We start from the raw sequence: 12,532 nt of genomic DNA, 5'->3' as shown, positions 1-12,532 counted from the left end.
CAGTCACAAGCTCCAACAGCGATGAACAGTAACTAGAGACTAGCATAGAGTTCTTGCACCATTCCGTGTTGATGTAAACACACAAGCCACCACCGCGAGTCTTACCGCAGAGAGCTGCATTTCTGTCGGCACAAAACGAGGTGAGCCCGTCTAGCTGAATGGCGGCATCCGGAACTCTGTCGCTGAGCCACGTCTCCGTGAAAACAAAGACGCAGCAATCTCCAAACTCACGAGTCGGATATAGTCCAGTTTATTGTCCAGGGAGCAAACATTTGAGAGCAGGATAGACGGGAGAGCCAGCCGGCTAGGGTTTGTTTTTAGCCTAGCATGAACCCCCGCCCTCTTGCCGCGTTTCCGCTTTCTCGCACACCGCTTACGACGTCCTCTCCCCCGGCCACCGGCATCAGGCGATGCTGAGGACTGGAGGCCTGGTCTCCGCAGCAAGCCGAGTACACGTAGCGCCTCCTGCAGGTCATCATGCAGGTTGGTTTTTGCATGAGTCTTATATTTTAGTAGTGTCTGGCGATGGTAGACACGAACACCGGTTGCTCCGATGTCCATGTGCTGCAAAAGTCTGGCTTTTTTAACAAAAATAGCACCATTGTGGATCCGGAGTGGCCGCTGCGTGCTACCGCGCCGCCATCTTGGATCAAATCTTCAACATCTCTCTGAGCAGCGCCGTCGTTCCAACGTGCTTCAAGGCCACCACCATCATCCCCATGCCAAAGAAGTCTTCAGTGTCCTGCCTCAATGACTACCGTCCCATCGCACTTACACCCATCATCATGAAGTGCTTCGAGAGGCTCGTCATGAGGCACATTAAGACCCAGCTGCCCCCCTCACTAGATCCACTACAGTTTGCGTATCGTCCAAACCGTTCAACGAACGATGCCATCGCCACAACCCTCCATCTGGCTCATACGTTCGAATGCTGTTCATAGATTTCAGCTCAGCATTCAACACAATCATTCCCCAGCACCTGATTGGAAAGCTGAACCTGCTGGGCCTGGACACCTCCCTCTGCAACTGGATCCTGGACTTCCTGACTGGGAGACCTCAGTCAGTCCGGATCGGGAACAGCATCTCCACCACCACCACACTGAGCACTGGGGCCCCCCAGGGCTGTGTGCTCAGTCCACTGCTGTTCACTCTGCTGACTCACGACTGTGCAGCAATGCACAGCTCGAACCACATCGTGGTGGGTCTCATCAGCAAGAACGACGAGTCAGCATACAGAGAGGAGGTGCAGCGGCTGACGAACTGGTGTAGAGCCAACAACCTGTCCCTGAATGTCGACAAAACAAAAGAGATGGTTGTTGACTTTAGGAGAGCACAAGGTGAACACACTCCGCTGAACATCGACGGCTCCTCTGTGGAGATCGTCAAGAGCACCAAATTCCTTGGTGTTCACCTGGCGGAGAACCTCACCTGGTCCCTCAACACCAGCTCTATCACCAAGAAAGCCCAGCAGCGTCTCTACTTTCTTCGAAGGCTGAGGAAAGCACATCTCCCACCCCCATACTCACTACATTCTATAGAGGGACTATTGAGAGCATCCTGAGCAGCTGCATGACTGCCTGGTTTGGGACTTGCACGTTTCGGACCGCAAAGCCCTGCAGAGGATAGTGAGGACAGCTGAGAAGATCATTGGGGTCTCTCTTCCCTTCATCAAAGACATTTACAAAAAACACTGTATCCGCAAAGCAACCAGCATTGTGGACAACCCCACACACCCCTCACACAAACTCTTTACACTCCTGCCGTCTTGCAAGAGGTACCGAAGCGTTCGGGCCCTCACGCCCAGACTGTGTAACAGCTTCTTCCCCCAAGCCATCAGACTCCTCAATACTCAGAGTCTGGTTTGACACACACACACACACGTGTCCTGAGTTGCACTTTAATTACTGTCACTTTATAACTGTCTGCTACCTCAATAACTGCTATGTGCATAGAACAATCTCATAGTATGTTATGCTTACGTTTTTAGAAACTGTCGTCTTTTTGCACTACTGAGTACTGGTCGGCGCTGCACTGTGTCTATTGTCCTGTTCATTGTCAGTAATTTGTTGTACTGTCCCGTACTTTGCACATGTTTGCACGTGCACTTTATATAGGTATATATAGGTATTTTATATAGGCATTTTATTTCGTTGTGTTGTCTCATGTGGTCCTGTGTTGGTCCTTTGTTGTTTTTATGTAGCAGCATGGTCCTGGAGGAACGTTGTCTCGTTTTGCTGTGAACAGTACTAACTGTATATGGTTGAAACGACAATAAAAACCACTTGACTTGACTTGACTTGAATGGTCCGGTGCAGCCAGCGTGACGGGTTGGGCAGTGAAAGCCACGCCTCTAAACTCCATGCTAGGGGCACCAAGGGGACGAGTTTTTTGGACGTACCCGGCGGGGCTTCGCAGCGGTGCGGAACAGGTAACGCGGCGTTGGGAGGCAACGTGGCGTCCCGAGGCTCTGGTGCTGAGAATAAACTCAAAGCACTTACCTTGCTCCACGCATCCAGCAGGGGGCGGGTTCGTGACTGAGGAGGAGGACTGATGCTGGCGTCCTCTGGACTCGTCTGAACCGGCCGGCCGGGGGAACAGTCGTGGGGCTGAAGGCGGGGACACCGCATCCATTGAGCCGGGACTGTTGAGGCCTGAAAGCAGAGTGCCGTGAGAACGGCATTTGCGGGCCATGTGCCCCAGAGACAAAGGAAATAGCTCTTTTATTGAGAATTTGGGTACCGCAGCCCTTGTTAGGGGTGCGGCAAATGAAAAACAAAGGATTCTCCTCCCGGCCCTCCACCGGGGACGGAGCGGTCTTACCACCTCCGGAGCTAACATCTTGGGCTCTGGGTGCGTTGTCTCAGGAGCGCCTGGGAGCCTTCCGGGTCCTCGAGGGGGTCCGTGAGACAGGGGGCGTGCGCTTCCCGCGGTTTGCTCGACGCTGGGGCTGAGAGCTGGGCCCGGGTTGAGGCGGAGCAGGAGCTTGCCTTCTGGCCGCGGGAGGACGCCCTCGGCGAGCAGACGGGGCATGGGCCGTGGCGGCAGGCTTGCGGCGAGGCATGATGTGAGAGATGGCCTCCGTCTGCTTCTTTACCGTGGCGAACTGCTGTGCAGGAAGTGCACAGCCGTGCAACAGGAGAAAGCCGCTGTTGTGCGCCGTAGAATCCAACAGCATGCAGCAGAGGGATAGCAGGAACTCGGTGTGTATACGCAGCAGTTTGCAGACACGACCATCGGCTCCGAAGAAATTTTCTGAATGAACGCCCGTATTTGCGCCGCTTAAATACCCGTATGTCCAGGGGCGGGACATGCAAATACTGGTTGCCAACTCTCATTGGCCTTTTTTCATAGTCCAGAGGTGAATATCGGCGCTCAAGAGAGACCCCTAGTGTCGCTTCTCTGACACAACGTGGAGAGAGCGACAGAAGGGGAACTAGCAGATACTAAGCCCTTAGTGTGAACTTTACATCTCAACATAAGTGAGGCTTTATGCACAGCTGGTGCAACCCTACCCAGGTGAAGAGAAACAGGGGCTGGGTTTGTTATTGTGTGAAAGCAAGAGGTGGAGGCTCGTTTGTGAGTGACAGCATGTAAGTGTCGGTGAGGGCGGTGCTTGTGTGTGACTGACAACCAGGGGTTGGGCTTGTGCTACACTGATTTATTGAATCAAACAGCTAAGAAGGCGTGTTAACAGCTAGGGGGAATGTTGTGCTGCAGATGCTTGAAAGAATAAATGCAGAGAACACTGCAAAAAAACATTAAAACATCCACCCATGAAGACGAACCTTCTGCGGCGAACGTACCAAATTGAAGAAAGCGGACAATAGCCACGTGTGCGTGTGCGTGTGTAACGAATGAGGACGCCTGTCAAATGTCATATCGCCGTGGAAACTGATGAACGGCGCGGGCAGCAGCAGAACTGAAGCTGAAGCGCGAGTGAAGATTCCGGTTTTATAACGTTTTATTATTTTTTTATTATTATTCTCAACGCATTTTGTTTATGAATAGATGACATAATTTATTAATCAGATGAAGGGAATATCCATCAAACGCTATATTGAGCTGAATAATTAGAAAAACTAGTACCCATCTTGAGGAAGGATTGTTCGCATGTGAACGAAGCTGACACTGAACGAACGGAAATGTGACATTTTTTCACGACCGCGACACGCACATTCATCGATCACATCTGATTCTTTAATCGGTTAAGGTACGTGCACAGAGCAGGTATGCACATGAATAGTGAAATAAATAATCACACCTACTGTGTTCATTACCATTTTCTTGCAGTTATTATCTTTTGTTCATTCTGATGTTTTTTTTTTTTATGTGGGCAGTGACTACTGAAGGTCTCATGCTGCTTTAATTTGAAATTGTATTGAAGCTGAAACGATAATGAAAAGAGAGGGGCATGGACATGTCAACAAAGCGTTTAGTTTTATTTATTTCTATCAGAACTAATTTCCTCTGGTACACATCTACGTATTATCTTTTATCTGATGCCTTTTATTATCTAATCAAAAATGTTTGTAATTCATATACCTTATCATACTAATTAATAATTACATTGAGCACATTTTGTGATTTTCTTTTGAACAAAAAAGTCATCTTTGAGCGAATTAAGAAATGGAAGATGGGTTAAATATTAGCAATTTTAATTAACACATTAATTAGCATATGGCCATTCAGTGAAGTCACATGATGATGAGTTGTAATTAAGCAGGAGCTGGGAAGCCTTCATACACCACCGTTAAGAGCCATTTGATAGAACTGGTTTTGTTTCTCTCTTAGCCTATGCATTTAATCTCACCAGTCATGTTTGTAGATGCTCAAACTATGCAGCTGGAGATCTGTAGAGTTGCGCTCCAACCCTAAACAAAAGCAACAGTGGGGTGTATGCCTGCATAAAAAAAACCCACTTTGTCTTAATTGTAGATATTGGCCAAAATAATTCCTGCCCTGAAAAAATTAGAAAAGCTATAAATAATATTGAACTTGGGGCTGGGCGATATGGCAAAAAATATTATCACAATATTCTTTTTAATATCATTCAATATCGATATTTATCACGATATTGAATAACATTTGCACATTGCACATTTTTTTGAATTTCCAAAAAAAGAAGAGAAAACAAAATCCTAAAAAGTCTATATAGTCTTTACAAAACTGCATTGGGGCCCAGACATTGACAATGCAGTGGTGTCTGAGGGATTTTCTATGAAAATATTACAATATTATATAGAGTTTATCAATTGAGTGCAGTTGGATATGAATGTTATAAGATGATCTGTTCATTTTGAATCATAGTGACCATATATATATATATATATATATATATATATATATTATTTTATTTTATTTTTTTTTACATTAAAATGTTTTCATATTTCTTTACATACAGATATCCATGTATGGGGGCATAGAAGCCCTTGTGACTGAGGAATGATACTGTATGGGTTTCAGTGGTATATCCGGAGAGAAACTTTTGAAAATGTAAAAGTCTGAATGGACCATTTTTCTATTTTCATTAAATGAGAAAGACTAGGCTACAAACTAGTAATTTTTTTTGTCTTTTATCCTTGTCAGAGATGATGAAATCTGAATAATTTCACAAAATTAGAACAGAAATCTGTTTGTTTATTATTAAAGGCTTGGAACATGCTGATTAATAAAACAAAATTTAGAAAGAAAAAACGTAATTGTCTAAAGGCGCTCTGGAAACACGCACTTCATGTTTACTCACATGTGGGGAAAAGAGGATGGGGGTGCGGCCCGGGACAGGGCATCAGTGAAGCGTGTTTCAGTGCTAGAGAAAAATATTCAAGAATACAGCGCAGAAAGATCAGATATGATGTAACCAGCACTGTTATTTTGTCATGCTGCTCACTAGAGACAATGAGAGGGCGTAACCGTCGTCATGATGTCTTGCAGTCAAGATGGAATCAATCTGGGGTCCAGATCCAGAATGCGGTGACTTGCGTAGCAGGGGCAATAGCAACTTTATACAGTCTGAGGCTGCGAAGTGGAAGAAATCCGCACAAAGCCACTCCCAAAGCTAGGGAACCGCTTGCCCCGTGCTGCTGTCAATTTTACAATCCACCTCGCGAGCTTGACGCTCGGCTTCCATAGGAAGGAATTGAAAGAGCTCGCTCACATTTTCTCGGCACGCGCCAGTGGAGACATATGACAAGTAAGCCAAACTGCTAGTGTTTTTATCAACACACATGTCTAGATGTAGAACACAGGCTAAATATAGAAAATTACTCAAAGGCTTATCGTCGATATCTTGGAGTTTTTTTTTTTATCACGATTAATATTGATATCGTTTTATCGCCCAGCCCTAATTGAACTATGTAAACGCTATCTCCTCAGTGACTGGTCAAGATATATTTATTGGTCAAGGGTTAGGTTAAGCATATTAGAAAAAGTGAAAGAGTTCTGGGAAGTCTTTTAATATGACCTGGTAAGCAAATACTTAAAATGTTTACCATTGATTTGCAGAGTAGGTGTTCATAGAGACATCCAATAGCACAACGATTGCCTTTGAACAAAAATAACATTCTGTTTTATCTAATAAAGACAGTATTGTGCTAATGATTCAGAAATGCAGTCACCCAAAACAAATTGAACATCTCACATGATTGGTCATTAATGGCCCTAAATATAGGCTTAATTTTCTTAATTCAAAATAAAAAGTTATTGACATTTTGGGGTGAAATACATGGTGGATTTGTTATGATCAGGCACCTATGATTCATTTGGGCTTTAAAAAAGCTCATTGGTATGTCTTTCATGATAAACTTTAGTTAGAAAGACTGCACAGGCTCACATGACAAAGCCTCTGTGTGAGCCATGCAGCAGAACTGGTGAGAGCTGGATGCTTTTTATGTAATATGAGACCAAATCAGCACACAAGAGTGGGAGCAGATTGAACAGGGGTTCTTTGGAAAGCTTGGAGCAGAGGAGGGCAAAATATGCCTAAATGGATATCCTCAAATGATGCAGAGATTTCAGGCATGACATTTTAAATACATGACAAAAATGTACACAATATGTTGTGTTCAGATGCTGTGTGAAGCTTTCTCTTTCTTGGCTCATTACTGACGTTACCATGGCAATCACAGCACAATGGAACATGGCATCAGCTTTTCCCTCTTTTTCAAATTGTGACAAGTGGTGGAAAAATATAAAATGACTCATGACAAAAGAGTTCAACTTTGAAGATCGTAGAAATGTACAAACTATCACTTGAGAGTCTTTTAAGATTCTGTGAAATCATAATTCTAGTTCCCTTATGATTCAGTTAATTCGACATTGCGTCATGCTGACACATATGGGAAAATCCTTTTCCAACGACCTAGTTGAAACCCTTCTACAATAACTCAAATTCTAAGATTGGTTATGGTGTTTAAGCCCTGCCGTTTCAGGTGCAAATCTGTCCTGTATATAAGCGGCTGTGCAAACACCATTCCTCAGAATTTTCTTCAAGACCTCACTCTCAGTTTGAAATTAATCTTCATTCAAACTAGATAGGGAAATTAATAATTTTTATTAATCACACTTGAGGTGTGTATTAATGAATATTTTGCACAACAGCTTCCCGGTGGCGACGTGCCCGTTATCCCACTTTGTAGATACGTGGTGGAATCATACGGCTACACGATTCCAGTAGTGAGCGATTCTATTTTAGTCTTATTTCCTTCCTCCGGGACCAGGACATTACTCAGATTGTTTCTGTGTATTGCATTCAATAAGATCGTTCTCACAAAAGAGCAAAGCACACTTTGCATGAGATGCACATATATTCTGCTACATGTTCCAATATGGAATGCCACAAGGGTCATATTTCACCAATGGTGTCCTGTCATCCACAGTCCAATTAAAAATGGGGTGTGATGGTGTGCAGAAAATTCACAATCTCCTCACAGAAAACACAATAGACCCTATGGTCTGTACCTAGCTCCTCGCATGTTCACGAAGTGTATCAATGCGGCACTTGCCCTGTTGAAACTGAATGGCATGCACATTCTGAATTACCTCGACAGTTTGCTATTGCTAGCCTAATCAGAGGCTCTATTGTGCAAGCACAGAGATCTAGTACTTCAGCAATTAAACAGTCTGGGTCTCAATGTCAACTAGAACTGAAATAATTAGTCAACATTATCGACAACGTTGACAATAAAAAAAAATTAGCCGTCTGATTTAATTTAATGAGAATTTAATTTAATTTAACATGAGATCTTTTGAAACGCTAATGATGACACGGGAGAGCAGCACTTCAGCTCGCACTTGATTGAGGAGAGGAAGAAAGAACAGCTTGCAGTCCAGATGCACTCCAAACTTTCCAAACAGGTTAAGGTGATGTAGATTGCAGAGTATTATAATACAAAAATGCAAAATAAGTAAATACAGAATCAGTGTTTTTGTGAAATAAAGTGAGTACCTGGTGTTCCGCTTGAGTAAAACTTGCCTGTCAGAGATCTAAAAAGGAAATACTGCGCCGTTATATACTGTATTTAATGCATAATTTATTAAAGTTCAAATAATTAGGAAGCGGGCTGTATAAATAAGCACAAACTCCGAAACTGGCATTTGCCAGTGCGGTCAGAGTCGTGTGAAAAACAGCGTGAGAGAGTTTAAAACTTCTCCTGGATGATACACTGTTGCTGCAGCTAGATTTTGTTTATAGTGGTTGCTCACGACATAGTGAATTATAATACGAGTGTCACAGTGTTTATAGTGATTGCTCACGACATAGTGAATTATAATACGAGTGTCACAGTGTTTATCTTATGGTGAAGAAAATTGCCGATATGCAGCTCTATAAAGAAGAAAGAGTTTGCTTTTTGTGAGTTAAAGATGGATCGAAATCAAGTGAACAAAAAAGTGAGAGGGTATAGTCATTATACAATGCAAATTTTTTTTTTTTATTTGTCTTTTTTGGTTTGTTTTTCAATACAGATATCTAAAATACCCTTATGTATAGTTACTTAAGCAGCTATACTGGAGAAGAAAAAAATTGTTATCTGAGAATTTTGAATATAATATTTAATTAATTTTAATATTTAAATATTTTAAAATATTGAAAAATCCTTAAAACAAGATGCATTTACATGAGAAGCAACATACAAGATATTTATACTTGCTTTTAGAGCATTTATGTTGAATATGAGTATATTTTTTCTTTACTGCACTGGCAGAAGTATGAACAAGTGAAAAATATATTTAAGATACATTCTCTTAAAGCAAGTCTAAATATCTTATATGTTGCTTCTCAAGTAAATGTATCTTGCTTTAACGATTTTTAGATAATGTTAAATGGAAAACAAGACAAAAGCACTATGATTCTTTGCAGTGACATTTTTAAAAATCCAAGTAGTTTTCCCCCTTAAATTCAGTGAATGACATTTAGAGGTATTTTTAAAATATGATTGTGTCCTCTTTATTGTTAGTAAGCACATATAAAACAAGTCGGGCACAAGCTGAATAGTCAAGAGCTAATGATTAATCATTGCAATAATCGCCCGAATAGTCGAATAATCATTCTAATAATCGTTAGATTAGTTGATTATAAAAATAATCATTAGTTGCAGCCCTAATGTCAACTGAGGGAAGAGTAAAGTTTCACCAGCCAACAGATCTCTTTTTTTGGGGGTCCGTGTCGACTCGGGCATGCTTGTGTACCTCACGAGCAAGTACGTTCAGACCATTCTTCAGTGTCTTTCTCAGTTCAAACTGGGGAAAACACTTCCACTGAAATCTTTTCAAACAATTTAGGGTCTCATGATGGCAGCTTCCACTATTGTACCATCAGGTCAAGGAATTAATTAATTAATTTGCAGTTAATGATGAGCCTGGTACAACACCTCTTCCTGTGGAGCGAGTGACATATGTCCCAGGTTGTCTGAATTATGGTGGGGACCTGTTGTCATGCCAAGGTGTGATGATGGACGAATGAAGACTTCATTCTCAGACTGTCCTGAAGATTTGGGAAACATTCGGCAAAACGGAGATCAATCTGTTCCCTCTGGTACTCCAAGTCCCAAGCTCAGCTAGGACTGGACACATTGGCCCACAAATTGCCTGCAAAATGCAAATACGTGTTTCCCCCAGTGTGCCTCCTTCACTCTGTCTTATACAAAGTCAGAGAGGACATGGAAACAATTCTATTTGTTGAGCCATATTGGCTCAATCAGTCTTGGTTTCCAGTAATTATAGAGATTCTGGATGACCCTCCATGGGAAATACAGCTGAGGAGGGAACTCTCTCAAGCGCAGGGCACAATCTGGCATCCTCAGCCCAATCTGTAGAACCTGCATGTGTGGCCCCTGAACAGAGCACATTAAACCAGCCAGAATTGGCTCATATGGTTATGAATACCGATTTATAGGCTGGAACACAGTCTACAAGACGCCTTTACGCACTGAAATGGAATGTGTTCACTAATTGTCAAAGTCAAGTTGTGCTTTTCACGCAGCAAAGACCCAGTGAAAAGCCTCCGTCAAACTCTGAAAATAAGGTTTTATTCACCTTCAAGTCTTTTTCCCTCTTAATTATTTGCCATTTAATTCAGATGAGAAACAGTCCTTGCATTTGTAATGCCCTGTGCGAGTGCTACATGCAAACATTGAGCACACCCGTCATTTCAGACTGTCTGACCAGCTCTTTTTATGCTAATGGAGGACACACAAAAGAAATGTCCATCACCAAGCAAAAATGGATCGTTGATGCAATTGCCCTGGCTTATGAGTCGCAGGGTGCGAATTGCCTAATTGGGGTTAAAGCACACTTAAAAGGTGTGTTCTTACAAGACATAAGTTTTGCAGCAGGTTGGTCTTCTCAAAACACATTTGCAAGGTTTTACAACCTAGGAGTAACGTATCTCTCTTCGCAAGTCCTCTCTGTGTAGAGCGCTTGCTATTTCGTTGGCCAAACATGATCTTGTGCCCCTTTTTTAAGAATGGGCTCCCCCGTCATTTTACACAACCACCTGCATTTTATATTATATGACTATAGTTCATATATACATTGTACAAGCTCCACCCCTGGCAGGCAATGAGGGTTATTCACTTGCGGTATACTCATGTCAGTTGCTGTCCCGTAGGACTGCGGCGCCATGTTCTTTCGAGTATTATACTTCGGTATCCCTCTGTGGGAGGTTTTTGTCATTTATTGCAGCATATTTCCCATATGCATCAGCATGATGCAATTTCGAGTGAACTGAATCAAAAGGGAACATCTCGGTTACGTAGGTAACCTTGTTTCCCTGAGATGAAGGGAACAAGACACTGCGTGTGCTGGCCGCACTACATACTCCGTTTTTTTGAAGTGCGAGCGATGTGCTCTTTGTCCCTCAGTCAGAAAATTCTAATAGAATGGTGTTTACGTACCCACAGCTTTGTTCCTAAACGGGTAGGGCTAAAACACCTTAAACAATCTCAGAATTGGCGTTATTGTAGAAGGGTTTCAACTAGGTCATCGGAAAAGGATTTTCCCATATGTGTCAGCATGACTCAATGTCTCATTCCCTTCATCTCTGGGAACCGAAGTTGCATGCATAACCAAGACATTTTTTGGCTTTTAGTTGTAAGTTTCCCAAAATACAAAGTCTGGGGCAAAATAAATTCCAAGTGCTCAAGACCTCACAATTAAAATTCTGAACCTTTGACCAAAACTCTTGAATCTTAGTACAGAACCAAAAAAGTTGGTGTGCCTTTATGGCCAAGCCTATGGGGAGAGACTGTAGTAAGTAGTTGAATTTTGGAATACAATTAATTTTTACAACATTAACCTTTCCAGTAATGGATAAATGTAGTGAACCCCACCTCTCCATATTGCTTTTTGTTAAAGGGTCAAAGGTAACTCTTACTAAATCACATACATTTGCTGGGAATAAAATACCAAATACTTGATGCCCTGTTTGGGCCACTGAAAGGTGCCCGGCTGAAAAGCGGTTACCGGGAAGTATTCTGTCAGAGCCAAAGGTTTGGATTTAGACCAATTTACTCTGTATCCCGAGAACTTAGAAAAGTAATTAATAATTCTGTGGAGGCAAGGCATAGATCTAGTAGGGTCGGAAACAAATAATAAAATATAATCTGCTGAAAACAAAAGCTTATGCGCCATACCTCCCACCACCACTCCTGGAAAATCATCTTCCTTTCTCATCGTGGCTGCTAATGGCTCCAGGGCAAGGCAGAACAATAATGGGAAAGAGGGCAACCCTACCAGGTTGCCTGAAATTAATCCATTTGTTTGTACTGCCACTACTGGGTGTCTATATAGTAACTTAATTCATCCAATAAAATTGTTCCTGATCTTGTATATTTCCAAAATTAAATGGCTGCGACTTGAGTCTGATCATTCGCCACTGACCACATGATATTGATGAAACGGCTAATGTTATCAGAAGAACTGCTGCCTGAATAAACCCCACCTGATATATATATGTAAAAAATTCTGGCTAACCGATTGAATACATTTATGACAGAGATGTCATAAATGTATTCAATCGGTTAGCCAGAATTTTTTA

At 42.4% G+C, this 12,532-nt stretch overlaps 1 protein-coding gene across 2 annotated transcripts in view; it reads left to right on the top strand.

Annotated features, from left to right (window-relative positions):
• The first annotated feature begins 3,689 nt into the window (after positions 1 to 3,689).
• The window catches only part of LOC127647246 (G-protein coupled receptor family C group 5 member B-like), a 58,601-nt gene continuing 49,758 nt past the window's right edge, over positions 3,690 to 12,532 (top strand). For both annotated transcript variants that reach the window (XM_052131385.1, XM_052131386.1), the window contains exon 1: positions 3,690 to 4,210. The gene's annotated coding sequence lies outside the window, so the exon portion shown is untranslated. The remainder of the gene's footprint in view (positions 4,211 to 12,532) is intronic.

Source organism: Xyrauchen texanus, chromosome 8, assembly GCF_025860055.1.
Source record: "Xyrauchen texanus isolate HMW12.3.18 chromosome 8, RBS_HiC_50CHRs, whole genome shotgun sequence".
NCBI lineage: Eukaryota > Metazoa > Chordata > Actinopteri > Cypriniformes > Catostomidae > Xyrauchen > Xyrauchen texanus.
Note: the sequence above shows the minus strand (reverse complement) of the source record. Positions and strands in the feature narration are given on the sequence as shown.